The sequence below is a fragment of the Bombus terrestris genome, chromosome 17 (genome assembly GCF_910591885.1).
Source record: "Bombus terrestris chromosome 17, iyBomTerr1.2, whole genome shotgun sequence".
NCBI classification, from domain to species: Eukaryota; Metazoa; Arthropoda; class Insecta; order Hymenoptera; family Apidae; genus Bombus; species Bombus terrestris.
Window position 1 is genome coordinate 10173742 of NC_063285.1, and position 25728 is coordinate 10199469.

General features: G+C 47.4%; 2 long non-coding RNA genes across 9 annotated transcripts in view; one reads left to right on the forward strand and one right to left on the reverse strand.

Annotated features, from left to right (window-relative positions):
* LOC105666653 overlaps positions 1-25728 on the forward strand; it is a 410566-nt gene that overhangs the window by 84604 nt on the left and 300234 nt on the right. For 7 of the 8 annotated variants that reach the window (XR_007227027.1, XR_007227028.1, XR_007227038.1 and 4 more), the window contains 2 exons: positions 10987-11073; positions 25649-25703. This is a non-coding gene — a long non-coding RNA (uncharacterized LOC105666653). Of the gene's footprint in view, positions 1-10986; positions 11074-24882; positions 24899-25648; positions 25704-25728 lie in introns of those variants that run through there. The other variant, XR_007227032.1, reaches the window with a different exon arrangement.
* On the reverse strand, positions 6841-10978 carry LOC125386682. The gene is made up of 2 exons (XR_007227042.1): positions 8419-10978; positions 6841-8317 (listed from the first exon to the last, which is right to left on the reverse strand). It is a non-coding gene; the product is annotated as an uncharacterized LOC125386682 (long non-coding RNA).

The following is a 25728-nucleotide window of genomic DNA, read 5'->3' on the forward strand; positions in this document are numbered from 1 at the left end:
CGTCTCCTCAGCTCCCTCTTTGCTCCACCAACACCGACGCCGCCGCCGCTTTATGGCCGTCTCTGTTGCGTACCAAGGGCCATTTGTTTCTAACTGCCAGGCAAACACCAACACCCTACGATCCGGCCACCGGTCAGAGCAACAGGTCCTTCAGGACGCGATCACACGTTGCGCTAGCAAAGCCTATGCACCGTCCACTGGCCCAAGGTGTTCGCTGAGAGGATCGAGGACGCGGACGAGCGCAGCAGGAGACGGGACAAGGCTCGAGGATGTGTTTGCCGAGGATGGCGAGGAGGGTTCGAGCAGCCACGAGATTTGGTACACGGACAGGTTTCCACTGTGTGCGCTTTTGTGTTTCCTGGTCGTCTTAGAAGATTTGACGTAATTGCTTCGTTGATTTGTATATTTCTGTTCGTTTAACAGGTGGTTGAGTTGTTCTGGAAGGAAGAGGATGAGGCGAATGAAGCCAATGTTTACATCTCGTGCGGGAGATTCAACTTTCTCTCTTATGCTCCCTTAATCTTGGGATATTGATGTGAAATGTAATTTGTTTATCGTATTCAACGAACAATGTACGAGCTTCGTTCGTGTCAAGGGATGAACACGTTTCGAGAAATATTTTAATTACTGTCGAGGGTATCAGATGTACGAACAGAGGATAAATTGTAAAGTAGAAAATATATTTTTATACGGAAGTGTAAGTACAAGTAGGAACATAATTTGAGCTGGCCCAGATCCTGAAACTATAACTGAAAAACCCTATGGTCTGTCTTCGTCCCAGTCTATTGTTTACACGCTGTCGATGGCTTCAGTGCTTGAGAAAACAGATGCAGAGTTTTCCTAACCACATACCTAACGTCGTCTTACGAAATGTATATGTATATAACAATACGTGTGTATTGTTATGTACATATGTGTCAGTGTATATAAGTGTATATAAGTACAGTGTATATAACAATACGTCTAATGATAGTCTATTATTTAAAATCATATTATTAAAAAATTAAAATATTATTTAAAATTAATTCGATGAGAAGTGCATAAATTTCATTCGATAGAAATTTACATATTAAATATACGATGGAAGAAAGGTCGCGATATCGTCGACTAGGATCTTAAATACGTCGTTCCGCGAAGAATATTTCCATCGTCATCAAACCGGCCAGTTAAATGAAAAAGTTGCATCGAAGGAAGCGTTTGAAAAAATTCATCGACGAGCCCACCGTCGTCGTACACCAGGCACGAGTTCGATTTTCCATTTTTTCCCGTGTCCGCACACAAGCAGAAGGCGCGAGTTGGTGAAACTCGTTAACGAAATCCTGAAGGCAATCAATCCATCGCGTTCGGAACGCACGCGACCGGAAATAAATCGTCGGATCACGAGCCATGTCGTTCGACACAGTCGCCACGGAGTACATTTTTCTGCCCCTCTTTTTTTTTTTTTCTTTTTTTTTTCTTCAAACTGGGTCAACGTGTGACACGGTATGGAAACTATAATAAATCTTGCTGGTGGGTGGCGTGGGACTCGACCTTGCCACTTGAACTTGTCCCCTTTCCCGACAGCGTAGTTTCGACCGCCATATAACTTCGCCAGTCATTCTTCTTCCCCTGTTGGATCGCCGTAACTTGAATCATAAACTTCCGAGAAATAAAGGATTCGCGGAAACTGCCGTCGGATTCTGCGACGTACGAGCTTCCGGGGCATTTACCTCTGGTCTGGCCGGCTCTCCTTCCATTGTTGCTGAACGTCGATTGTCCCTGTTCCTTCGCCAACCGCTGTCTCTCGAATATCTGCGCTGCGTAAAATACAGACGTTTCGTACAATGGCTGGCAAATCTATACAACGTTTAATTGTTTCACACTGTACTGTACGACGATAGTAACGAGTTACCATTAGAATCGTAGCGCTTGGCATTACAACGTTGAAGAACCAACGAGCGTATCGTTGGAGCAAACGCGACGACACTTTTCGCAGGAAATTTTCAAATAGACGAGCATCGACAGTGGTAGGCCAAGTATGATCGGCAAACCGGCAACAATAGACCGTTTAAGCGTCGCAAATATTTTAGTTGCCTCTCGTAATTATTTACCCACGCATCGGCGCAACATAACTCCCTACGAACTACGCAGCATCCTGCATGCTCGCAAATATTGACATTAAAATTCCATTGGCCGAATCGCGGCACAGCAAGCACCGACGAAACGTTCGACCGAATAGTAATAATGGAAAAGCGCTGCTGTAATATGGAGCCAGCTTCGCTGTATTCCCGGTGATAGACCAGCGAAAAATCGCGCAAGACTTTTCCTTCCCTGCGACTGTTGCGTAATTTCTCTAATTGTCTACTCAAACACGTCGATTTCTCCGTGTTGTATCTTTCCTAGTATCGCAGTGTCAGATCATAAATAATTATGAATATCAAATAATGGACAGTATCGAACATAGCCTTGTGATTATGGTAAACCTATGCAGGTATTTCGGCGACTGCAGGTTTCCACAGATGAGAAAAAAGGATCTTTTCTAAATTTCAAGATTAATGTTATAACAACATATGTGCTGTTTGCAACGTGTTACTCTCGATGACTTTGCCGCTGATTGAGTTCGCAGGTCGGTTCAACTGTCCTGGCCTTTGACCGATTGCGCTGTGTCGACACGCCGGCGTATGCAACAGGACCAGCTGGAAATCCATCGAAATGGAACTTTTTTGAAACACGGAAACACAAATACAAGTAACCAACTTTCCTGCAACTGAACGCGAAACCCGTACAGCTGTTTCTTCGTCGCGGTAAATATAATTTAAATATCGCGGTTCGTACAGGCCACGTTCCTGCGGAACGTGCTGTGCAATCTCGTCTGACAGTGGAAGACCTATCGATTCGCGACAGGACACAGAAGGGGAAGGTGGTTTCACGCTGCGGCGATAAAAAGACAAGGCGAGAGCTTCGGTCGGCAATCCGTTTGGCGACGAAACAAGCGCGCAGCGACGTTGATAGCGGCGCGAGGCTGCGAAATAAATGGAGTCAATGCCAGCGTAAAACGTCGATAAGCCGAAGAGATGAAAGGGCGAGAACGAAGCCCGTAACTGGCGGTACATGTGGGCCAACAGTTTGTCGAGGTGACGCCGCTACGATATGGGGGCAGGTCAGTGATATCCAAGCGGAGTTTAAACGGTTGTTCGCCTGGCTACAAACTCTCGATGGCCAGTGAAGGCTCTCGAACTGCTCTCAAGCACGCTGCAACAAAACAAAAGCTGTCCGCTTCGTTCCACTGGCTGCCCCTTCGACCGCTCTTTGCCGCCCTTCCCTCGTCAAATAATGATACTATCGATTCGCTTTTCTCGCGTTTCGTCCGCGTGTCTTTAAGTTTGCTACTATTTTCATGTAAAACGAAGGGAACCTCCGCAACAGCCAGGGAGATTGTTACGCCAAGGTTTCTCATTTTCCGCGAGATTCTTCCACCAAAGTGCGCTGCGGCTCGCGTTCGCAGCGTGTGATTCGAGCAGCCGTGAGTCCAAGGACGGTTCATCCCCGTTGCTAGCTGCTAGTTATTATGCGTGGGGCGAGTTTCAAAGACCGTGATCGTAACCTAACAATCAGGGCTCCGGGTAGTTAGTGGGGCTATTAGCCGACGTCGCTGTGCCGCCCAGTAATCAACGCCTGGGCCGCGTGCTCCTGGTGAACGATAGAGCAAGAGTGAAACAGAGAGGAGGCTAAGAGGAGAGGCAGGACGCTTTGAGCCACTGAAACACCGTAACGGCACAATTATCGTTAATCGGCGAATCGTAACAGGACGTTAGGTAGGCGGCTGTCGCGCGATGGAGAGCAATGCGTGGAAGCGACAGGGATACAGAGAGGGATACCTTCATCGACTTGGCGATCATCTGAAAAAGCTGCTACGCTTCAAACAATTTGCTCGCCGTGTCGCGATTTAACGGCCATTTTATGCTATCTCGTGTATCTTTATGGGTCGTTTGGTTCAACGTTTGGCTTGTTAATCCTGTACTTTGTCCATGTTACGCGCTATTATATAGAGTGCCGTGAATAATTACCAACTTATCGGCAACGTACTTTTACGTTCGCAGCAACGAAAATACAGGAAATCGTTTGCACCACCGAAGCAGGGATTTTCTGCTTCTTCGAACTTTGGAAGGAAATAAATCTTCTGTCAGAGTTGTGCCTCTCGTCGTGGAAAAATATAAACTCGGCTGTTGATTTTCTCGCCCGTTCGTCCTACGTTTGATAATGTCCAAGCCACTGAGGAGATTTTCGTTATTCGAGTTAGGACGACGGTTACGTGGATCCTCGTGACGTGGATGATGAATCCATCGTTTCCTCCATGTGTATAAATGCTCGCAGAAATTTCTGCAAGTTGCGCGCCATTCTCCTGCAAATCTAACGTTTTCTAACCTCCGCGGTAATTTTTCTCTGCCAAGTGCACGTCATTTTAATCAAATCTTGTATATCATATCGATAAGACGGAATGCTTAAATTGCGTCGGAATTTCAGACAATAAACGAATGAAATACACGCGTACGTAAATGAGCGTCTGGAGGAGTAGCGTATTTATGGAAGTTTTAAGGAGATAAGGAATTGCCCGATCAGGCAGCATCGTTAGCCCAGCTTGAGTTTCCAGCAACGTTATTAGCTTCTCTCAAGAAGAAAGAGTAAAACCAAGGAAAAAGGCAATATATCGATAGAGATTCAAGTAGAAAGAGCGATCGTGTCTGACTAACCGCTTCCTTATCTCCTTAGAACTTTCCCAAGTACTCGTACACGATACTCGTTTCAGAGTGCGTGTCTCATTTTTGAATTTCCATCGATGTATTACTATCTCGTGGCGAGTAAAAGAATACTGAAATTTATTTATTTATTTATTTATTTATTCGTACACCGTTCTTTCGTTCTTTGTCGATCGTAATTTTACAATACCTCGCAACAGCAGTCTAAAAGCCGATGCTGCAATTTTCTCACATTCCTTTGTCCGTCGAAAAATCTCTCGAAGATTTGTTACATTTACACCGTTCATCGATCTAATTGCATCGTAAACGATCGTTTGACGATGTCTTCGGTTATTCGTTCAGCGGCATAGTAAAACAGCGTGGCGTACAGTATTTCGCGTAACATTTCAATGAACAAAGCGCGTAAATTAAAATAAATCGATTAATTCATCTACGCCCGATGGTTTACCTCAACGAACTGCAATATCATGTAAATTACATTAACGTGGAATCCAACAGAGCCCGTCGATTCACCGGCAATTATAATTTCCATTGTGTCGTCGTTATTTATTCTAATGTATGGAAACGATTTTCCAACATCAAGCTTAGAGTCTCGGGCCAGGAATTCAGCTCGCTCCGTTTCGATCACCAGCCGCGTCCCCTTCTGTACTTTGTACTTTTTAACGAACAACTTCGTTTTTCGATAAACTGATTCGTTCACGTAGTTCACGGCAAACTTTGTAATTGTCGCGCGTAACCTGTGGTTTATCTTTGTTTACGTCGGTTCCGTCAATTAAGCAGGTAATTTTTCTTTCCTCGTAAGCTTGAATTTCGACGCCAGTTCGAGCACCCAACGATATCGAGAAATTTGCAAAAAGCGCAGCCGACTGGTTTGGCTTCTCAGAGAAAACGAAGGATGAGATGGGAAAACGCGCGATACAGAGGTTTTAGCCAACGATAACGAACGAGAATTGCGCGCCATGCAAATTCCTCGGGACCGCGTCGAGTCTTCTTCAAAATTTGTCGCTGTCCTTTTTGGAGCAAAGCGAGGAGAAACTGCGAGAACGGAGTTTAGAGTCACAACAGCGTATCAAAATACGGAGCATCAATCATTGCTGTTCTACTTACGTTTCTGGTCACGAATTTTACCGAAATCATCAAGTGGAAAGTGGCATGGGTCAAATTATTTTTAATAAAAATTACGCTTCGTATTATTTGATATTCGATGTTTATCGATCGATAACTTCGCTTCACTTCGGACTTACAGCGAAGAAACGTAAGCTCTCTATCTTATCGCAACTTATCTCAACCCTCTGCGATGATTTTTGCCAAAAACGCAATCGCACCTGTGCAAACAATCGTCGATAGCAACTTCACATTTTTATACATAGAATTACTTAATTAACTGACTAAGATACGCGAAAGTACTGTCTCGTTTACTGAGACAAGCTTTTGTCATTTTTGTTCTACGTGCTATCTTGCGTGCACGATGATTCTCTATGGAATCTACTAGTCGCAGATCATTCTGAACGAGCCTGCGTAATTAGATAGGAATTACAACGATCGTATCACAGTAGCTGACAGAGCCACTCTACGAGGGAAAGGAAAAAATATTCCTTCGAGTTCTTTCAATAAACGAAAGTGTCTATGAAGTGGGAAAAACGATCGGCTTGTACAAGTCATTTATCGCTTCAATTTAAAATGAAAGTGCCTTCACGAGTGATTTCTTTTTCCCATAATTACACCTGCACTTCTTGTTTATTTCTCTCCTCTCTTAGCGGGTCGACGATAATCTTTTAAGACCATAATCTTGCGTACGACGTGTCATTTAAAAGCAACGATACACCGCGCGATTCAATTTTTTGGGAAATTAGGTGAACAGGAATCACAGTAACTTTCAACATCTGAGAATTCGATCCTGAACTCTGCGGGGTACAGTCAGCTCGATTGTACCAGACAACTTTCTGTAGTTTGATGTATGGAACGATAGGAAATCCTGCTAGGGAAACTATAGCACCGCAGCTGTTGGTGCAAACGATTTACTTAATTTTTTAATTTTGAGGTGACGTGATGACTTTTTGTATAAAAGGTGCAATAAAATGATAGGAAAGTTTTGATCGTGTGATATCGTACACGCTTCCAGGTCTAATTAATTAATTACTTGATGCAAAGTTTGATTAGCTGTTCCCGCGGCTATTTACACTGTCGTAGTGTCGGTTTAAAAATTTCCGAGCAACTCGGACAGTGAAAAATTTCGATTAAGCCGAGACTTAGCGCCAGCGATAATTTGAATAATTTGCTGTCAGACCTGGACCGAACTCTGCGAGAGATGACGAGGTAAATTGCTTAGAAGGAACAAGCCTACGGTGGCCTACACGAGCGGAACAGGTATCTGGTCTATCTTATCGCAAGCTGGAAGAAACCAGCGAAGCCGATCCTCGTCTGCTCTCGACTGTCGGCAGGTCGCGTGTAACCTGGCGCGCGATAATTACACACGCGAATTTCACTTTCGACCTCCGATACCGATCAGCGATTTGCTCGCATGCAGGTGCTCTGGACGTGCCTGTTCTCTATCTTATCGCTTTACAACAATGTCACCCGTACCTTCTTTCTCAGCTACCTGTTTCCATCTTCCTTCGTAGTGGTTCTTTATCCTTGGGCTGCTTACGACGACGCTGTGCATCGTCCAAGTGGCGAAAGAGCGAGAGAACGTACAACGAGAGAAAGAGGGAGAGAGAAAGGGCGGCGTACTACGCGCGTACTCTCGAATACGATGTGACTGGGCGTTAGGTCGTGTCCGTGCAGACCTCACACCTACCAAAGTTCCGTAGTCATGAATGAAGTTCCTTGTGTGGAACCGTTTATGCTTTCCCTTCCTGCCTCCGCCTCTCGTCGTTCGTTTCACACGTGTACGTATACACGGGCTGCGTGTGCGTGAGACCATTGTGTGTCTGCCTGTGCAACTCTCTCGCTCGCTGCTCTCTCTGTGTATGTGTGTAAGCGCGGTACACGTCCTCCCGTGGGGGTTAAACGGCTTCCCAACGTGGTCAATAGTTTCCCGATCCCTCCCTTTCCATCCCCTCGCCCCCCGCACACCCATCCGCCCGTCCACCCCATCCCGCTCGTTTCCCTTTAGTCGTCGGGCCGCCTCTGGCGCCGCGACGTTCCCTCTCAGCCACTTTATATCACGCGCCCTCCCAAAGAACAGAGAGAGCCGAGAGGCAGGTGCACGCCGGGGACGTGCAACACGTCCACCGTGTACACCGTCGTCCGACCCTCTTTTCCCTTTCGTCCTGCTCTTCCTGTTCCGCGCTGTCTCGTGCTTCTACATTCTCGCTGTCCTCCTCCTTCTTCCTCCTCGGGTTTCTCTCGTCTTCCCTTCTTTCTTTGGACCTTTCGATCCGGTCGCCGTGCCTTGTCACGCGTCACCGACCAGTCTAATCCGAAGATCGATCTCTGCAGCCTCAGCCACGTGCCAGTTGTCTTTTCAGCACACTGTCCTCTCGTCAGCTGGCCAAAGCTCGACGACTTCGATCTTCTAGGCTGGTCTTTCGACTGGCAGCTTCTGTTTGCTTCGAAGAGGTCGACAGGGTGGAAGGCTCCTGGAGGTGAGGTCGAACATGGGTCAGCAGGAGTGGGAATACCTTTTTTAGGGAGTTCGTAGTACGAAGGGAGATTCCCTTCGTTCAATTGGGAGTGTTACCTGGCCAACAGCTTGGAGTCTGCGTGGGTGTCATGGGACAAGTAGAACTTGGCACTTGAGTTACGGGCACGTGGAGTAGGCGGACGTGTGACATCTCGGTGAATGAAAGATGCATCTTAAGCCTGGAAGACTGCAATGATCGTAATCCTGTAAGCTCTACGAGCCCAGCAAACTCACAGTTTTCCAGATGTGAAGAAAAGTATATTGGCACACGCGTATAGGTGACTAGGTACACAAACTTGCGCACAAAATCGTACACATTCGTGCAGGTAGCTGTTAGCTTAATGAACTATACTAAGCCTAGCACTAGGTTCAAGTCTACCATCCGAGGAACATCTGAGAAATAGAAATTCAGTTTGTTAAAGATTGTCAGCTATGCGGAAGCATCGGGGAAATCCAGAGAGAAAAGAGGATGAAGATTGACGTTTCACGCGTTTCAAAATTAAATAGAGAGATATTTGCTGTCGATTAGTGAAATATTTGAAATTTGTTGGTTGACGAGTGGTTATGCGAATCGTTTCGCTGGCCGAACTCTCACGAGACACCGTGACGACCATAAATCAACCGGCGGCGGTAAAAATATCGACCTGGAGGGCGTGCAAAGTGATTGCGCTGGTATTATAGACGATCAAGCAGCCGTAACATCGGTACGACCCAGGGTGCTCGACCACGTGGCGAATTACACAGATTCTCCCACGCCACGCTGCTGCTCGTCCTTCACCTCCCTCTCTTTATCGCGTTCTCACCCTTTCTACCCTCTCTTTCCCTTTAATCTATCCAACCTTTAGTCTCCTTTCCGCCAACATCGCTTTGTCACGTACATGTGCTCGATCAGCTCCGCTCGTTCTCTTTTCTTTCTTCGTTTTCGTCCGCTGTGTATAGTCGATGAAACGAACACGATGTCGGCCAATGAGCGGTAAAATTAGCCTGACATTTCAATGTACGTGACGTTCGAATTTGCCGAGTAAATCTGTCGACACACAGAAGCCAGGGAAACGGTGTTTTGTCAGTTTTTCTGCCACGTTTACAAGATGAAATTGTTAATCGTCTCGCAGATAGCCTTTGCGCTATCAGAAAGTGTACACGCGTGCAAATCGCAGCGCGCCGCGAAATATCGCGCAATTTAAAATTGATTCGTCAAGTCGAAACGAGTAACGAGATTTTATTTCTATATATTCTTCATATTATTCTTTGTAAGGCGTTCCTGTAAGTAGAAGCTTCGTAGTGCGCTGTAAAAATTACGCTGCTGTCCTAATCTGGCTTGAAACTACGACAGTTTCATGTAAATTACGTGACACATTCAGACCTCGATATCGCGCCTGTGGGGAAGCCACTCGCAGTTTTCAAACTCTTCTTATAATCTTCTTATAATCCGAATCGCGACGTAAAATAGCTGTCTGTCACAGAGAGCCTTTAATCCCGACGCGGTTTCGTCGTCCACTGCATAATTCTACCAATATCAACACCATCCACGCTCTCACGAAGCGTCGTCATAGCGCGGCCAAGGGTCCGGTTCACGACCTTGCCGTATTTTTCCTACCGACTGTACCACGTTCTGCTATCACGATGACAGGAACACGAACAGAAAGCAGTTGCACAAAAGGTGCCATTCCCCTGCAACCATCTCCACCAGCCGTTCATTGGCTCGTGAATGGCTTCGAACTATGTACTATTAGGCCATCAGCCACGACACAGCCAGTGGTTTTCCGTGTGTGTACGTATACCGTAACAGGGCAAAGGAGAAAACGAGACGGCGTAAACGGCGGGACAGAGACGAACGATCGGGGAACCAGGCAAGAATGAATGGCATACGCCGCGTTAATAGCTTGTTCTCGCTTCAGGGTTGCGCGAGGTCAGTTCGCTTTTAACCGGCTCGATGCCCCGTTATAACTCGCACGACCGTCACCTGTCTTCTTTTTGGCCAGGCTGATACGTTAGAGGGATTTCGAGCGTGAACGCAACTTGCCGGGCTAAATTGATGACTGAATGGCTGGCTGAATGGGCCGGCCAAGGATTACGCTCGATCTACCGGCTATTTGGCAGTGCTTTATCTCGTGGCCGCTGGATACGCGGTCGTTTTCTATTTGGAGAAACTCCTTTTGCCTCTGTTGTATGCGTGATTCTTCGCAGTTAGCCCGTTCCTCGCGAATTACGTGCTGGACCTATTGTTTTGCGTGGACTGCCAGCCACCAGACCCACGCTCAGACGGGCAATTAGTTTCATTATCACGTTTGGTCAAAGAATCGAAGGGTCGGTAGAGTCGGAACGAAACGTTTAACGCGAACGAGCTGCAGTTACTAACAAGTACGAAATTGCCAGGGATCTTACGAAACCGCTCGTTATCTTTAGGTGAAATTTTCTTGGAACGCGACAGTGCCTTCGAGGATGAGATTGGTCTTTGAATAAAACGAGGCCAACTTAAAGCAATTTAACTTGCCCAACTTCCAACCTTCTTCGCTATACCAATTTTTTCCCTATGTTCCCATCATCGATCTCAAACTTCCCTCCAACCTATCTATACCATTCTCTAACCAACTTTATACACTGACCATTTTCCAAACTTTTCAGATTCCTTCGGACAATCCTTGAAACTCCAAGACACTTCAGCGGCAGCCCGCCAGCGAGCAGCGGCAACCTGCGACTATGCGGCATCAGGTACGATTTTTATTCTCCTTATATTCAATTAGGTGTGCGGATTTCTGCGTAAAATTCGAAGACACACGCGAAGCGTACCAGTATTTGTCGATTCAGTGATTTCCGCGCGGGTTCTACTCTTTTAATCGCGCGAATGGGAATATTAATCCGCGTAAATATTTGTCTAGCTACGACACAAGAAGTTTGATTCGAATTTTTGCTTCTCGAACGCTCCGCTGTGTAGGACGCAGGAAGGAAAAATATACCTGCGTTACTCTGACTTGCGCCTTCATTTTCCATGTCTATGATATTTGATAATAATAATAATTGTAAATAGATAATGGCATTGACGTGTCATGAGTACAAACTTAAAAAGTGTCTGGCGCCACAATTACAATCGAATATAGTTTTCACACCGGCAAGGTACCGAATTTTGAAATTCGACTCGCCATGTTCTTCCTCTGCAATCTTTCCTTAAAAAAAAAAAAAAAAAGGTAAAAGAAAGGAACTGTTCATTTCCAATAACATAGAAGCATCCGAACAGTCATAAACATCTATCTGTCTACCTCTGTGGCTCGCACGGTGTAGCGCGGACGAAGCGGCACAAAGCAAACGGGAATGTGATTTTTCTTGCCGGAAACCGCGCTCGACCGCCTCATCAGCAGGGAAACCACGCGTCTGCGGCGGCACGCGGCCGAGTTAATAGCCCTGCTTCAGGGTTGCCTCAGGTTAGTTGACGTTTACATAAATAGTCGGGACCGTGGCTCGTGCCGCTGTAAAAGAGAACGGTTCGACGGTGTCGTGCCTGCGGGGGAGGAAAGCGGCACGTTGACGTGTACACACGCACAGGCTACCAACACGGATCCCATTAGAGCGAGATAGAATAATGAAAAGCAGGAAGAAAGAAGAGGGTCGCCAGTAACACGTTAAAGAGGAACGCAGAGAAACAAAGAGAGATAGAGAGACGAAGGAAACGGAAGGAGGCTTGGTCGCAACCGTGGCGGCAGTTGGTGACAGGTTATTAGTCTGCCGTAAGTCTGGCCGCGGTGAATGAGAATAATAGCTTAGGTGTGACATTGCCCCAGTGCCTAGACTCGTGCCAGGCGGTTTCCGTCTCTTTCTGTTCCGCCAACACGGTACCTCTTCGTCCACCTTCAGACTCCCTTTTGCTTCACCACGTGGCCCCGTCCTTCTTCGTTCCACGACGCTTGTGTTCGTGCTCCATCCGCTTGGCCGGCTGAAGCTAGGCATTATTGTCGTAATCTAGGTCTAGGTTTGCTCTCAGCAGGTGTCATGTGCCTATTGTTCCTCAATGAAAATCTCGGCCCCTCGGTCACGCCATCGGAAACTAGACGCGCGCGGTGCTCGTTCCTTGGCTGGTGAACACCGGCACGCGCCACTTCACAGAGACAGAGAAAGGTACGCCGCGGGACAAAACCTTCGCAGCGGCCGCGATTTGCGCACGGATTCTTCTACCGTCTATTTAGCCGCCGCGCTGGAACGTGCTCGCGCACACACAGAACACGTGGAACGCTCGCCTGCCCGTAAGTAAGTCTACTTTTACCTTCGCGTGTGTCTGCGAACAGAGCAGCGACGCTGAGGTCGAGACAGCGTGCGTGCTGCTTGTTAAGCTTATCAGGGAACGAGGGAAATCGAGTTGCCTGCTCCTAATCTACGGATTGGGAACGTAGGAACGATCGGAGGAAGGTTTGAAGGTTTCAAAAAGTGGACAGCGATGCAGGTCTTCTCGAAGCTTTCTCTTCGCTCACTCGAGAAGGTTCGTGGCTGTATCTTAAATCAAGAGCTACGTGATATAAACAAACTATTAAAATAGGTACACGATGGGAATTATTCGTTGAAAAGCGAGTCACGTGGCCCGTAGATCCCAAGCATCAAGGAAACGTTACGGTTTGGAAGGAACACGTGGTAGCCAAACGTAGCCTACGATACACCTGTTCTGATACTATATAGCAACCAGCTTGAGTCATAAAAATGAACTTGACACGAAGATGACTCTACCTTATTCCAAGTACTGACGTGTTTCCACCATATCCATGAAAATTCCAAGAACCAGCTTTCCTACGTTTCGAAAACATTCGAAAACTAGGCCAGATAGAAGGACGCCAGCTATAAGAGAGGCAGCAGAGCTCATCAGGCGAGATCCAAACGAACTCTAACGTGTCGTTTCTGTGAGGCCGTGTGGGCAGCGCTTGTAATGAGAGCGCGAGATTTACGATCGTAATCAAACGTGACAGATAGCGCGTCAAAGAAAACAAGTCTGGTCGTTAGCTATGTGTCTTCTCTCCATCAGGTCTGGCTTCCTCTCGTCTAACTCGGAATCCACCTACTCCCCGTGCTTCCTCTCTCTCTCTTCATCTCCCTTTGCCTGTCTCTCTTTCTTCTCGTACACGGATCGACCCTAGAAAGAACTGGCACGCGCCCAACCGCTCGTGCATTAAACAGAAGCCTTTCGCCTCTCTGTGGCGGGGAACAGGCCCGTGTGTAAGTATGTATTACACGGATGTATCGCACGAAGCTGTGCAGCGAGGCCACCGTATAAGCTAAACAAATCCACGAACGCCGCGGCCGCCTGCGACGCCGTACGTGTGCCGATTCGTGCATGTTGGTGACACACGTCGCCGGTGTATTGACATTGGTTAACGGCGGCCTGTCCCGTTGACATTGGCGGCGACGGTGGTTTGTCGGTCGGGTTCAGGTTCACGGAAGCCATTCACGTTTCGCACGCCGGCATAAAGAAGCGCCTGTGGCGCCTACGGCCGATAAACTGGGTTGCCGCCGTATTCAGAAGGGGATTTACGCGAGCTTTCGCGTTCCAACGTGCAGCAAGAGAGAGGGACGCAGCAGCTCGGGCAAATCGAGGTTCGTTCGCGTTGCTTTGTTTTCTTCCTCGTCGGAGGAGGCGGCTTTCCTCGAGCGGATCGACGCTTTACGATGTTTCGAGCCAGGACAATCGGGTGTTTTAAATTTCTAAGTTTCACGCTGATCATCCTCGGGTTCCCAGTGTGCTTTTCATAGCACGCTTCCTTGGCGAAAATTTCCGGAACGTGGCAGTTCGCTTTCTTGCCTCTGCGTCGGAGAATATTCCTTCTGCTTCGCTTCGCATGTTTTTCCTTTCACATTCTTTTTATAAATTTTGTTATATGGGGCAACAGTTTCTTCTTCGTTATCAGAAAAACGGAGATCGTTAAAAGGTGTAAAGGCGGTCGGAACCATGCGAATCTTAAATTATCCTGTCTTCAATATTATCATTTCTATCTCATTCGCACTACACGCTGCACAAGTGGAAAGTAAGAAACAATTGCTCGTCCCGATAAATTCGTCTCTGAAGAAGGCTACTCTAACGACGGTTAGTAAGGATCAACGAGGTGGAATCAGCTCCAATTAGATGCGTTTCATCCTCCTTGAATCCCATGTTCATTTGATCCATGTACAAGAGAAACGAAGGAACACGCCCCTGTTAAAGGTATCCGTCGTTCATCTCGGTCAGTAGGTCAAATCGCTGGGTCCTGGCCCTGCGTCAAATCACCACGCACCATCTCGACCTTCTAGCATGTACGGGCAAAGTGCAGAAAAACAGCCTGCCCGGTGCAGCGGACAGATTAATTAGCAGGTTGATCTTGGTCGGACTGGCTAATCCCCTTTCACGGCAGTCGTAGGGGACGAGAAATAGAAAGGGAAAACGGGCGGCAGAGAGCGTGCGTGGTCGATATAGCCGGCATGGTAGTTGAGAAACTGCACCAATTGCACGAGTTTCAGCTCGTTAATGAAGTGGCTGGCGTCAGTAACGACGTACGCTCGGCTGCCACGGCTCGTAATGACGCGGCTCTCGTACAACTAGCGTTTTCTCTGTAGTGGTTTGCAAAGGGTGCTCGCTTGTGTTGGTGTGGCACGTCGGCTGGGTCAGGTTCACAGCAGCTATTAACGCTTCACACGCTGGCGTAAAGAAGCGCCAGGCGCCTACAGGCGATAAAGTAAGGTAGAGAGGAAGATGCCGGGGCTGAGGCGAGGAGGCGCCGCCACTCATCGACTGCGAGACGAGGAACGCGAGGGGTTGGTTTGCTACGGCGTCGTATCAGTGTACAGACGCGCAAGGACGAAGAGCGGCAGAGGGCAGCGGGAATTTCAGGGTCGTAGGGAGATAATGCCTCTCTTAGAGCGTTCGTGAATGGAACGGATCGTTTCCCGCTACTACGACCTTTCCTCGCGTGGTCCTACGGCGAAGGGTCAATGGCCTTGTTTAAAGGCGACTGCCACGATCGTTCCACTACGTCACCAGGCGTGATCGTTTTGCGAAGGATCAGCTGCGATAACCGATCCGCTCTCTCTCTCTTGGATTTTCTTTATGCGCGTGCAGCTTGAACGGTCGGTGAAGTTTTACGAGCCTTTTAAGATCGACTTTATGTCTAGCGGAGGGTCGGCCATCATTTGTGTAACTCAACGTGCTTGTTGAATCGACTGCGTGAATTTCAGCGGTTGCGGTTTAGTTTTGAGCTTGCAGGTATCACGTTATGCTGTTGCGGTAACGTTTAGCATCCCAGTCATTGCAATTGCTCGAATCGTAACGCAATTCAATTTCTTCATAGACATACGTCCTTCGAATTGTACTCGTTCTGTGGTTCAGTTCTCTGTGGGAGATTGTTAGCGTCGTCAATTAGAATTTACATCTTGCCAATCTTCTTTGCAGAATCAATTTTCAGTCTTCCAATGGAAATAGGTCGGCGAGATTACCTTCATTTATCGATCGTGTAGCTGCCTCTTCAAAAACTGCGATCGTGGACGCTCTTATATATGTATCGATACGATGAAGATAAGAGCAATTAAACGGGTCGTTGTATAACGTCATTAACTTATACATCGATCGATATCGTTAACCTAATTAACTGGTTAAATAACTGGCTTGTATTATATTTAATCAATCATCTCGTACTTTCTTCCGGTATCGACGATGTCGGCAAGACCAATACGACAAAAGTAAAAATCGTCAAGTTCGTCGATCGCAGCATCGACTCTCGCTTTCTCACTGACGATATCTAACGTCATTAACTCGAACATTATCAACCGTTTTCATGGGATATTCGACTCGAACGACGTTTAGCCATCCATCTCGTAGCTGACGTTCCTAAAGGACCAACGTCGGCGCGATAAAAATACAAATCGCCGGGTCGTCGATCGCAGCATTTCTCGCTGACGACGCTACCGTTCGCTGGGAGGAGGCCGCGCGCGTAAACACGAGGGTAAGTTTCCGCTAATTTGAAATTCAAGATGCGGCGGCTGCGGGATTCCCTAAAAGAGATGTCAGGCTGGGATATCAGCTGACTGGCGTCGTTGCTAAGATGCACCCATTCATCCCTGCCTGATCCCAGCTTCTCTTTCTTCATTCACACATTCACGGCGGGCCCTCTCGTGTTCGCCCATTGACGTGCCTCTATTTTCTCTCTTCCTCGTTCCCTCCCGGTCTAGCCACCAGGCTTGGCCGTTATGTCGGCCGATTACACCCTCTCTTTCCCTCCTCCCTCGGCATCTTTCTCTCCTAACGTCCTCTTGCGGTAATACCACCACGACTAACGCGCAATCACGACCACCAAGAAGCATGGATATCCAACGAAGCTTCCTCGACTCGCTACCGCCGCGTCATCCCCTTGCCTTCGCCAACACAAATACCCTTTCCCTCTGCTCACCGTCTGGCCACGTTCACCGACCTCCACGTGCCATCCCTCTGGCTCACCGTCGCTATTTTTCTTCGTCTTTCACCCGCCGCTCTCCTCGCCCAGCGCTCAGCCAGCCCCGGTATTTTCCTTTGTTTATCGTCGCGAACAACTTAGCCAGCAGGTAGCTGGCGCAACAAAGACGGAAGAAACGAGCGGGAATGCGACTGGACTGGGCGGACGCGCACCTCCTCGTGCAACAAGGACGCCACGAGGAAGACGATTGCTGGCCACGCGAGATCCTAACCGTTCGAGCGAAACGAGAGACGCCGCTTGCTACGAACAAGGACAGCCTGGCGTCGTTGCGTTTGGAATTTTGCGGCCAACTCCGATGGGGAGATCGATGGGGAAACAGGTAGTCGACGTTCCATTCGATCTTTCCATTTGATGTGGCTGACTCTTAGTAGGTCGGACCAAACAGGATAAATAAATGGCGAATTGAAAGCTAATTACTGAACAGCTCTGTCAGAAGCAGAAGCAATGCAGTGAGACGCGCCACACGCTAAAAGACAAAAATGGAACAAGCCTGGAGGACAATGTACCTTCTCACACGCGATTTGATCCACCAACTAGTAGCAGTTGAAGCTTAATGTCGATTGATCGGTTGAAGTGGTCTCTTCCTCGTGAAAAATCTGTTTCACTGCACTCGCAGTGTTTTCTTCGGTAATTATTGAAGAAAAGAAGACGCAGCAGATGTCTGGACTACGTTAACGCATAAGCTTTCTCTCCTGAGAAATCTGCTGAAAAGGAGACTCAGCGGAGGTTATATCACCTTCATCTGGTCGTCAGAAGCTACGTTTCATCACGCGTCGATCAAACAACATCTGATAAAATGGCGGAACGATTAACAGTAGATTGCACACGCTGCTATCTTGCTGAATCGTTGAGCACTATGAAAAAGTCGCCTATATTTCCTTTCGTTACAGGATAAGAAAGGTAAACTACACTCGAAACGGTGACCATTAAATCTGGCAGTGGCATAGTCCAGTCCGTTACAGGCTGTAGCATCCTTCACAGTTAAAAACTAACTTGCTGTTATCTTCAATGTTTAAACCCTTTTCACCACTCAGCCTAGTCGCGTCCTACATCTCGTCTCCTTGACCCGAGCATTTTCTTTCCGGCAAAGTATCTTTGCCAGCTATATCCGACAGCGGTGGGAAACGTTCTCGCCAGAGCACCAAACGAGTGTTTCCTTCTTGAAAACGAGAGCCCTCGAGCAATGTACAAACATGGTAAGTTAGAAAATCTACGATTCAACGAAACTTGTTAAACGTGCCGTTCTTTTGTCTATCGCTAAAGAGAGTTAGGTAATTGCTAGGAATCTGGCAACAAATACGCCTAGGTAAGTTGAAAACAATTGATAATAATTTAAAGTTACCGCATAGCGTGTGAAATAATAATGAAATCTAGTACGTGTCGGATCATTCTACCGAGGTATTAAGGATTCATACGCTTGTCCCAGCTGGCCTACTTCCAAGACATAGTTTCGTGCACAGTCACCATATCTCCCCTCGTCCGCCGAAAATCTACGATAATACGACTCTAAATCATTCCAACGAGCTGTGTATCTCGTAAGGAAACTTCCAGCCTGCGAAAGTTTCCCGGAGACTCGGAGCAACCCTTGTCTAACCCTTTCGCAGTCCTATCGAGTTTAAACGCGGCGTCATATCGCTTGGAATTATTCATTATTCATTTCGAACGAGTAGCGATCAGTAGCTCGTACGAATGATGTTCGTGGAAATTCATATTTCTTCGAGTATCGTTTCGTACTCGGCAGACGCTCAGGTCCTTAGATCTTTGAGAAGCGCGCGAACACAGTCCGCTGAACGTCCACAGAGTGGGAACGAGATTGGTAACCGCCACTTCTATTAATTATTTTCCATGAATTATTCCCCACCACTTTGAAATGTTCCCTGGTAGTTTTAAACGAACCTACCCAACGCTGTAGCCGTGAAACTTGGAAGAAGATGACGCTATAAACCCGAGAAAGGCAGCCGGTTTCCGAACGAGAATTTCTAAATTTCATGAATCCGCCGGTAGCCTAGTGAAGCTAAACTGCAGTTTAGAAGTAGCCAGCAGCGTGACGAGGCAGCAGCGAGCTGAAAGGCGATACACAAGCGGAATAATCCTTCGCCTCGCTGACTGAGAGTAGACGCTCGATCGAGTCAGAAAGATTCCCTCGACGGGTCAAAAGTCGTTCGATATCGTGGGGTTCGTGTCACACGTGGCGTACCTGGCAAGGCAGAGCTGGTTCGTAAGGGTGGCGGTACGGTACGGCTCGTTGGAACTGAAATATTCCAATAGTCCTGTACTGCGGGTTCTCCTCCTCGTTCACTGGGTCAAGTTCAAAGCGCTGGGTAAGACGGAGGCGGCTGTTCGAAAGCGAGGAAGACGGCGAAACGCGGAAAGACGAGGAAGAAGGGCGAGAGAAAGGAGAAGCAGGGGGGTGAGGAGGAAGGACGACTAAAGTCGTTCTTTCGTTAGTAACCACCGATCGATGCTTGATCGAGATAACAGGTAGGCGAGGTCGCTATAAGGGGTTTGCGAAGTTTCGAATGCCGGTTTAAATTCCCCCCTGTCGCCACCCTGCCCATCCCTCGCTCTTCCCTTTGCTCTCTCTTCTTCCCTCTGTCGGCCGTTCATTCAGCTCGTTGCCTCGTTCTCTTTCTACCTCCGGCCGAGTATCCCTCTTTAATCTTCTCCCTCTGCGGCGCGGCACCCCACGCGAATGTAGGTGAACTTGCCTGGTTCGAGGTAAACTACCGTCGAGACCACGCCGGTGCACGCGTGTGTCCGTGTATGCTTTATATGCACTTCCGTGTGCACGCGACACTGTGTGCGCCCGGTACGAGCACCGGCTGACACGTTTGCACGGTTCGTTAGCGGATACCTGGTGCTCCAGATTCGCGGCACGACCGCGCCACCACAGCACAGACAGAGATAGAGAGAACGTGCCGACTGCCGGGAAAAAGAGCAACCAGCAGAAGAGAAAGAGACGGAGAGAAGGTAAAGGGCTTATCGCGATGGCAGCGCGCTGCAGGAATCCGGTCCGCTTATCGCTCCTGCTGCCTGTAAACATCGACGGCGATCTGCCCTTTCGTGTACGACTTCCTTGTTGCACGTCCTGTTCCCGATCTTTACTGGCTTCCTCCTCAAGATCCGCTGCTTCCGATTACACGGCTAAGTAGACTCTAACCTATGAGTCTCGGTGTATGTAGGATTTTCATCGAGTTTATTCGCACAGCAGCTTCTTGTTCCTCGCCTTTGCCACGTCTCCCCTCGGGATTAACCGATTCCCATTAAGAGGATCATGCGAGTCTCTAACACGTGCGAATTTTCCTCTATGAGCTTTCATGGCTCCATCGAACAGCAGGTCTCTTCCGAAGATTTGGCTGTTAGATGGATAATTTCGTCTACGTGATTTTGATGATTTTAGTGGAAAGCCAGGTTGTGCTGTTTCTAATCTTTGCTACGTCTCTTCTCGCTAGGATTCCTCTGAGGAGGCTGGTTGGTGGATTACTAGTGTTAGCGTGTGTAGGATTTTCAGCCAGTTTACTTGGAAACGAGCCTCCTCTTTCTAATCTTCTCTATGTTCTCTTAGAGAAGAGCAGTTTTCAAATTCGACCAGTTCCATGTCAAAATGGTCACTGCTGTTTGATTTCGTAATTAAGTCGTTCAACGATACGATAGTTGACTAAAGTTACACGCTTCCTACGAAATATTCTGGTTTCATCGTCTTCTCCCTTTTCGTCCAAGCTCCAATCACCAAGAAATACGAACGTTGGCGAACGTACGTAGCTGTGGCGATAAAAGCGATTTTCACCGGGTCAAGTTTGCCCCGTTCGAAAGAGGAAAGTCGAAGGATCTGGCTGAACGATAAAGAAGTCCGACTCTTTGTATACACGGCGGATAAAGCGCAGAAGGAGAGCAGGGAATCGTTCTCGTGTTACTAATGAGCAATCGATGTCTTATTGAGATATCCTTCTTTCTTCCTGTCTCGTCTTTTTCTGCCCTTCCTCTTTAAAGGAGAACCCCAGCCTTGTCTCAGATCCCCGCAGGTCTCCTTGGGTCCAGCAGTTTCACTTTTACTTTTTTACCCGTTCCACGATCTCAATCTGTCTTCCAGCTTTCGCTTTCTTTCGCTCTCGGACCATCGCACAATGAGTCATGTCGCTGACGTTAGTTCGCGTAGGCTTTGTATAACAGGTTGTTGCACTTTGCGTACGCTCGCAGATCCTCCTCCCTCTCTTCGTTTACAGCATCAGATGCAACGATTATCCTGCTCGCGCTTATCACACGATCATAGTTGGAAGACTTTGTGGTCGACCAACATTTTGTATTTGATCGTCAATCACCAGAGACGATCAGTCACATGGGTAGAACACGTAGGAAAATATCTCGGAATCTACGAAAATTGTATTATACAAAAGAGCAGCGGCGAATAGAATGAAAGGAGAAAGGAAATAGAATGGGAGGAAATCCATTAGTGGGATTTATCTTTGTCCCTGCGGGTTCCTCAGGACGCGAGTCTGATTTAATATGTAGGAGGATTTTTACGTTTTACTTGGCCGCTATCGTCGTTCTAAATTCATCCCGCCATAACTCGATCAACGCTGTAAATAACATGCTCTTTACAAATTTCTGTTATAACACGTGACATTTTAATTGGGTCAACCGTGCTTTGTAATCGCTGCAAATATTAATTTAGAACTTTCTCCGTTAAACGAGTTCCCAAAAAGTAATTTCCTAAAAGCACGCAGTACTTCTAACGAAAGAACTTAGGTTCGTCGGAATTTCGCGCTTCCATGAAGGAAGTTAGATCTTCTTTATTCGTAACGCGACGCGTAACTCGATTTACGCAAATAGATCTTGCGTTCTCGATGTTCCGTGACATCGTCTTCGTGTCGTGTTAAGCGAAGACGATTCTTAATATTCTTACGAAGATAAAGATTTGTATTTCCTCTGCGATAATAAATATTCATGTAGAAAAACGATTCCGAAAGTTGCGTAGGCGAAACTTTCTTACGCTTCCAATGTCAAAATGATAATTTCCCTCTCTTCCAAGGTCGTCAACTCTCTGTTGAAACTCTTCAAACAAACTCGACAAAAAGCTACGAAAGAACGCTGTCCCGTTTGGAAATATTCGACGAGCAAAAAGAGGAATCCAATGGAAAGTTCATAAGCCCTGTACAGAGCAACTGCGATCGCTTCCTGTAAATAACTTTCAGAAAAAACCGTCAGCACGCCGCACTTACGGCAGACGTCATCAATCATCCGTAATCAAACACGCCAGCACGCGATCAATATTTTAAACAGTTTTCAGACTTCAATTAACCTCTCGACAAATTTCCGACTAGCGACAAATTGAGACAAATCGAGGCGCGCCATCGACGTTTACGCAACGCCAACATCGACACGCCGCTCCACGTACGTCGCGTCCAAGTGAGTCACGTTTGGCCAGGTTAGGCGTGTCGAGATCCTTCAGCCCCCAGTTCCAAACAACCACTTTTTCCTGCCCCTCTATCGGCCGATCCTTACGCGGCACGTGCGGTTTCTCGTGTGATCGACGTGGATGGAATACTCGCTTCTGGATGCTGGCCGTATACGCCAAGTGTCTGGCGTACGCGCGAACGTGTCTGCTGGGAGCTGGGAAAAAGCCGGAGAAAGCGCGACGGAGAAAGAGAAAGAGAGCAAAAAAGAAAAAAATGAGGCAAAGAGAATGAGAGGCAGAGCAGGAACGTGCACTCTTTGCCTCTCTGTTTGTAGAGACGCGTGTACGCGTCCGCGTTGTCTGCGTGCGACGGTGTGTGTACGTGAGAGTGGCACGCGATCGTCGAAACTTTTGCTGTCCCGCGAATCGAGAGGTATGCAACAGCTGTTATCGTGTTACGGGTTCGCACGAGCGGCCCGTAACTTCATATCATCGTGCTGGTGGTGGTTGTAGGAGACCACTCGATGGAGTAGGTCAAGTTCACCACGCTTATGATAACATTTCTGCTCCGTTGCAGTTCCGTTCCGCGTCTAACTGCACGCCTTCTGGCCCCGTACTCCTTCGCCTCATCCTCCTCAAACCGTCTCCTCCACCTCCGCTCGCAATCCGCTGTACTCTTGCCGTCCCACGGATTCCTCGCTCCACATTCCTCTTTCTCCGTCTTTGTCTAACCGCTTTCATCCCTCCGTTTAGCCCGCCCTTTAAACAGACCCGTCTGCCCTCATCCTTTCCGCTCGCGTTTGTAAACATCACGAATCCGTGCGGGTGCAGCAACGGCTCACCGTGTGCTTGCTGCTTACGAGACTGCCATAGACGACACTGGCATGCCTCGGTAACCTGCGCTGCTTTATCGTGATGCGCCGTGGATGGAGGAATTTCAAGTTCAAGGCCGAGCCGAGACACGCAGTGGTCGTGCAGACGAGGATGTTGACGTAGGATTTGCTATTCGACGCCGGGGCGATTTTTTACGTTTGCTCCGGTTTGATCGAGACACTTCGATGGATGAGCTTAGCGAATTTATCTCTGTGTCAAAGGTGGAGGAATTTCAGGTTCGAGGGCCAGGGACGTAGTGGAGACGAAGACGTTGACGTAGGATTTGCTATATTAATTTGTACTTTACAATTTGTCCAGCTGGACATTTGGTAAATTTTCCTAACTTTATTGTTAAATAACACCTCCAGTGGGATGCCATCTTCGAGTTTGACTATTTTATTTCTTTACTAAGGTCAGTGGGCTGTTTTCTTTTTAGTCTTCTTTCTATGAAAGTTTTTAGGTTTGACCGAGTTTGATTGAGATGGATGAGGTTAGTGTGTCATCGTGCTGTTTGATAGAACAGTAACAGAAATATTTTAATTTCCCTATGCACGTCTTGTACATATGTGGACGATAACAATTGCTAGTCAAATGTTAGAATACTCGTGTTAGACTAACGTGGTTGAATTTTCCTTATGCTTCCCGGAACAATATCACTTTCCGTTTGAAATTGAATATTCCAATTTTATCACATATTTATTCTCTCATTATTTATTCAATATTCCAATTATCAAACAGAAGAATAACACCGGGCACAAACGATGCTATTAAATTTCGCGAAATGCACGAACGATGGATATTAAACGTGTTGATTTAAACGACGAAACAACTGAATACTTGTGATAGTCAGATACACTTAAAAATCTCAATGCTACTCGCTACAACGATCGTCCTAGAGACCATGTTCGTCTATTTTTACCGGTGGAGAAGGGGGGAGCACCGGTAATTTGACTCCGGCTGATGGTTGCACGTAGCTGCGATATTGTTTTGCCCGGAGTTTGTTTACTTTTAAATCTCGCGCATCGAAGCAGCGTTGATACCGCGAGGCAAAACAACATGAGTCACTCTCGGTCCAGATCGTCCTATGACTCATGCGCCGCTACGAATTAGTTGCCATCGTCGTGTGGAAAGAGCAACAGACCGGCTCGAACGAAACAAAGCAATTCGCACGAACTAGACGAACCAACAAGGAACAAATTTAAAGCAACGACCAAAGTACATATTCGAAGAGGAAGAAGAGATTGGGAATGGCGCTGCTGCGAATGCTACGTCTGCCAGGAAATCCGAGCCACTTGCACGCAACGGTTTCTCCTTAAAGCTGTTACCTCGGTTGGGTCTCGCGTACGCAATAAAATGGAGCAACGAGCGAGTGAGTCACCGGGTGAACCGAGTGCCACGACCAGACAAACGATGCACCACGTTTCACGCTGATCGAGAAAGTTGAGAGAATCCATGGACGTGACGCTGAATGACGCGAGTCCATTACCTTCCGCAACTCTCGAGCAGAAGAGGAGGCGCGCGCGTGTCTGTGTGGTCCCCGAGTGATTTCTTACGCCGGTAAACGGAACTGTGTCTCGCACACACGTTCGCCCCGAAAGCAACACGATGTTTAGCGAATGTATACGCGGAACCCGGCGATTACGATCGTTGAGTGATTTACGAGCTCGGCCGGCTCGCACGAGTCCCTTAACCTGTATGTTTGCAGACCGCATTCCTGGGACGGTTGGTAATGCGGGAGAAGCACGTGCTGCCGCGTCTTTTGCTGTTCGATTTGGCCGTCAGACGGGGCCGAGAAGCGGCCGACGTTGCTTCTCTCGTGAGTACCTACGTACGTGCATGTATCAACGGTCTTTTATTTCTCTCGTTTTATTTATTTCTATCCTTTTGCCACTACCCTGCTCCCGTTTTATGTACCTACCTTCCGGCCATTCTGTCCACCAGTCGAACGCACTTACTTTGATTTATATCGCGGCGTGGGTGCTTTTAAAGAACGCCGGTTCGATCGCCGATGGAATTTGTATACATAGGTTGTTCGATAGGGGGTTTCAAACGATGCGCTAGAAACACGCGAAAGTATGAGAAAGGAACATCGTCGATGATTGCATTTAGCAATTACCTTTGCGCAATATTTTTGTCCACGAGCTCCACGTGCAAATCTTCGCTCCTTCCTTTTCTCTTCCAACCTACTCGCAAGCTGTAGATTTTGCTATCTTTTTACCGTGGCGTGTTGCTTCTAAGGAAAATACAAGCGAGTAGGTTTTTTGATATATTTAAAAAAAGAAAAGAAATACCGTGGAATCGGAAAGAAAGCGTCACTGATGATATTGTGAAATATTTTTACCAATGAGCTTCGTGTGAATATTTTCGTCTTTCTTCCTTTATTTCTTTTTTTTTTCTTTTTTTTTGAGGAGGGAATTTGGTACATTTTGTAATTAATTTGCCGAGTAGAGTAGAAAATGGAAGGTTTTTGAATTAACAGTGGCCAGCAGTGCTGCAGCGAGTTTCTCTAATGCTGTTTCGTTAATGGCGCGTGTTTCTCTAATTTAGTTTTTGTTTTTTATTTCAGAGTGACGCGCGCCTGTGTGTGTGAGGTCCGCTGGATGCTTTTTGGTCTCGACAAGGTTTGTATTAGCTTGTTTAATTTGT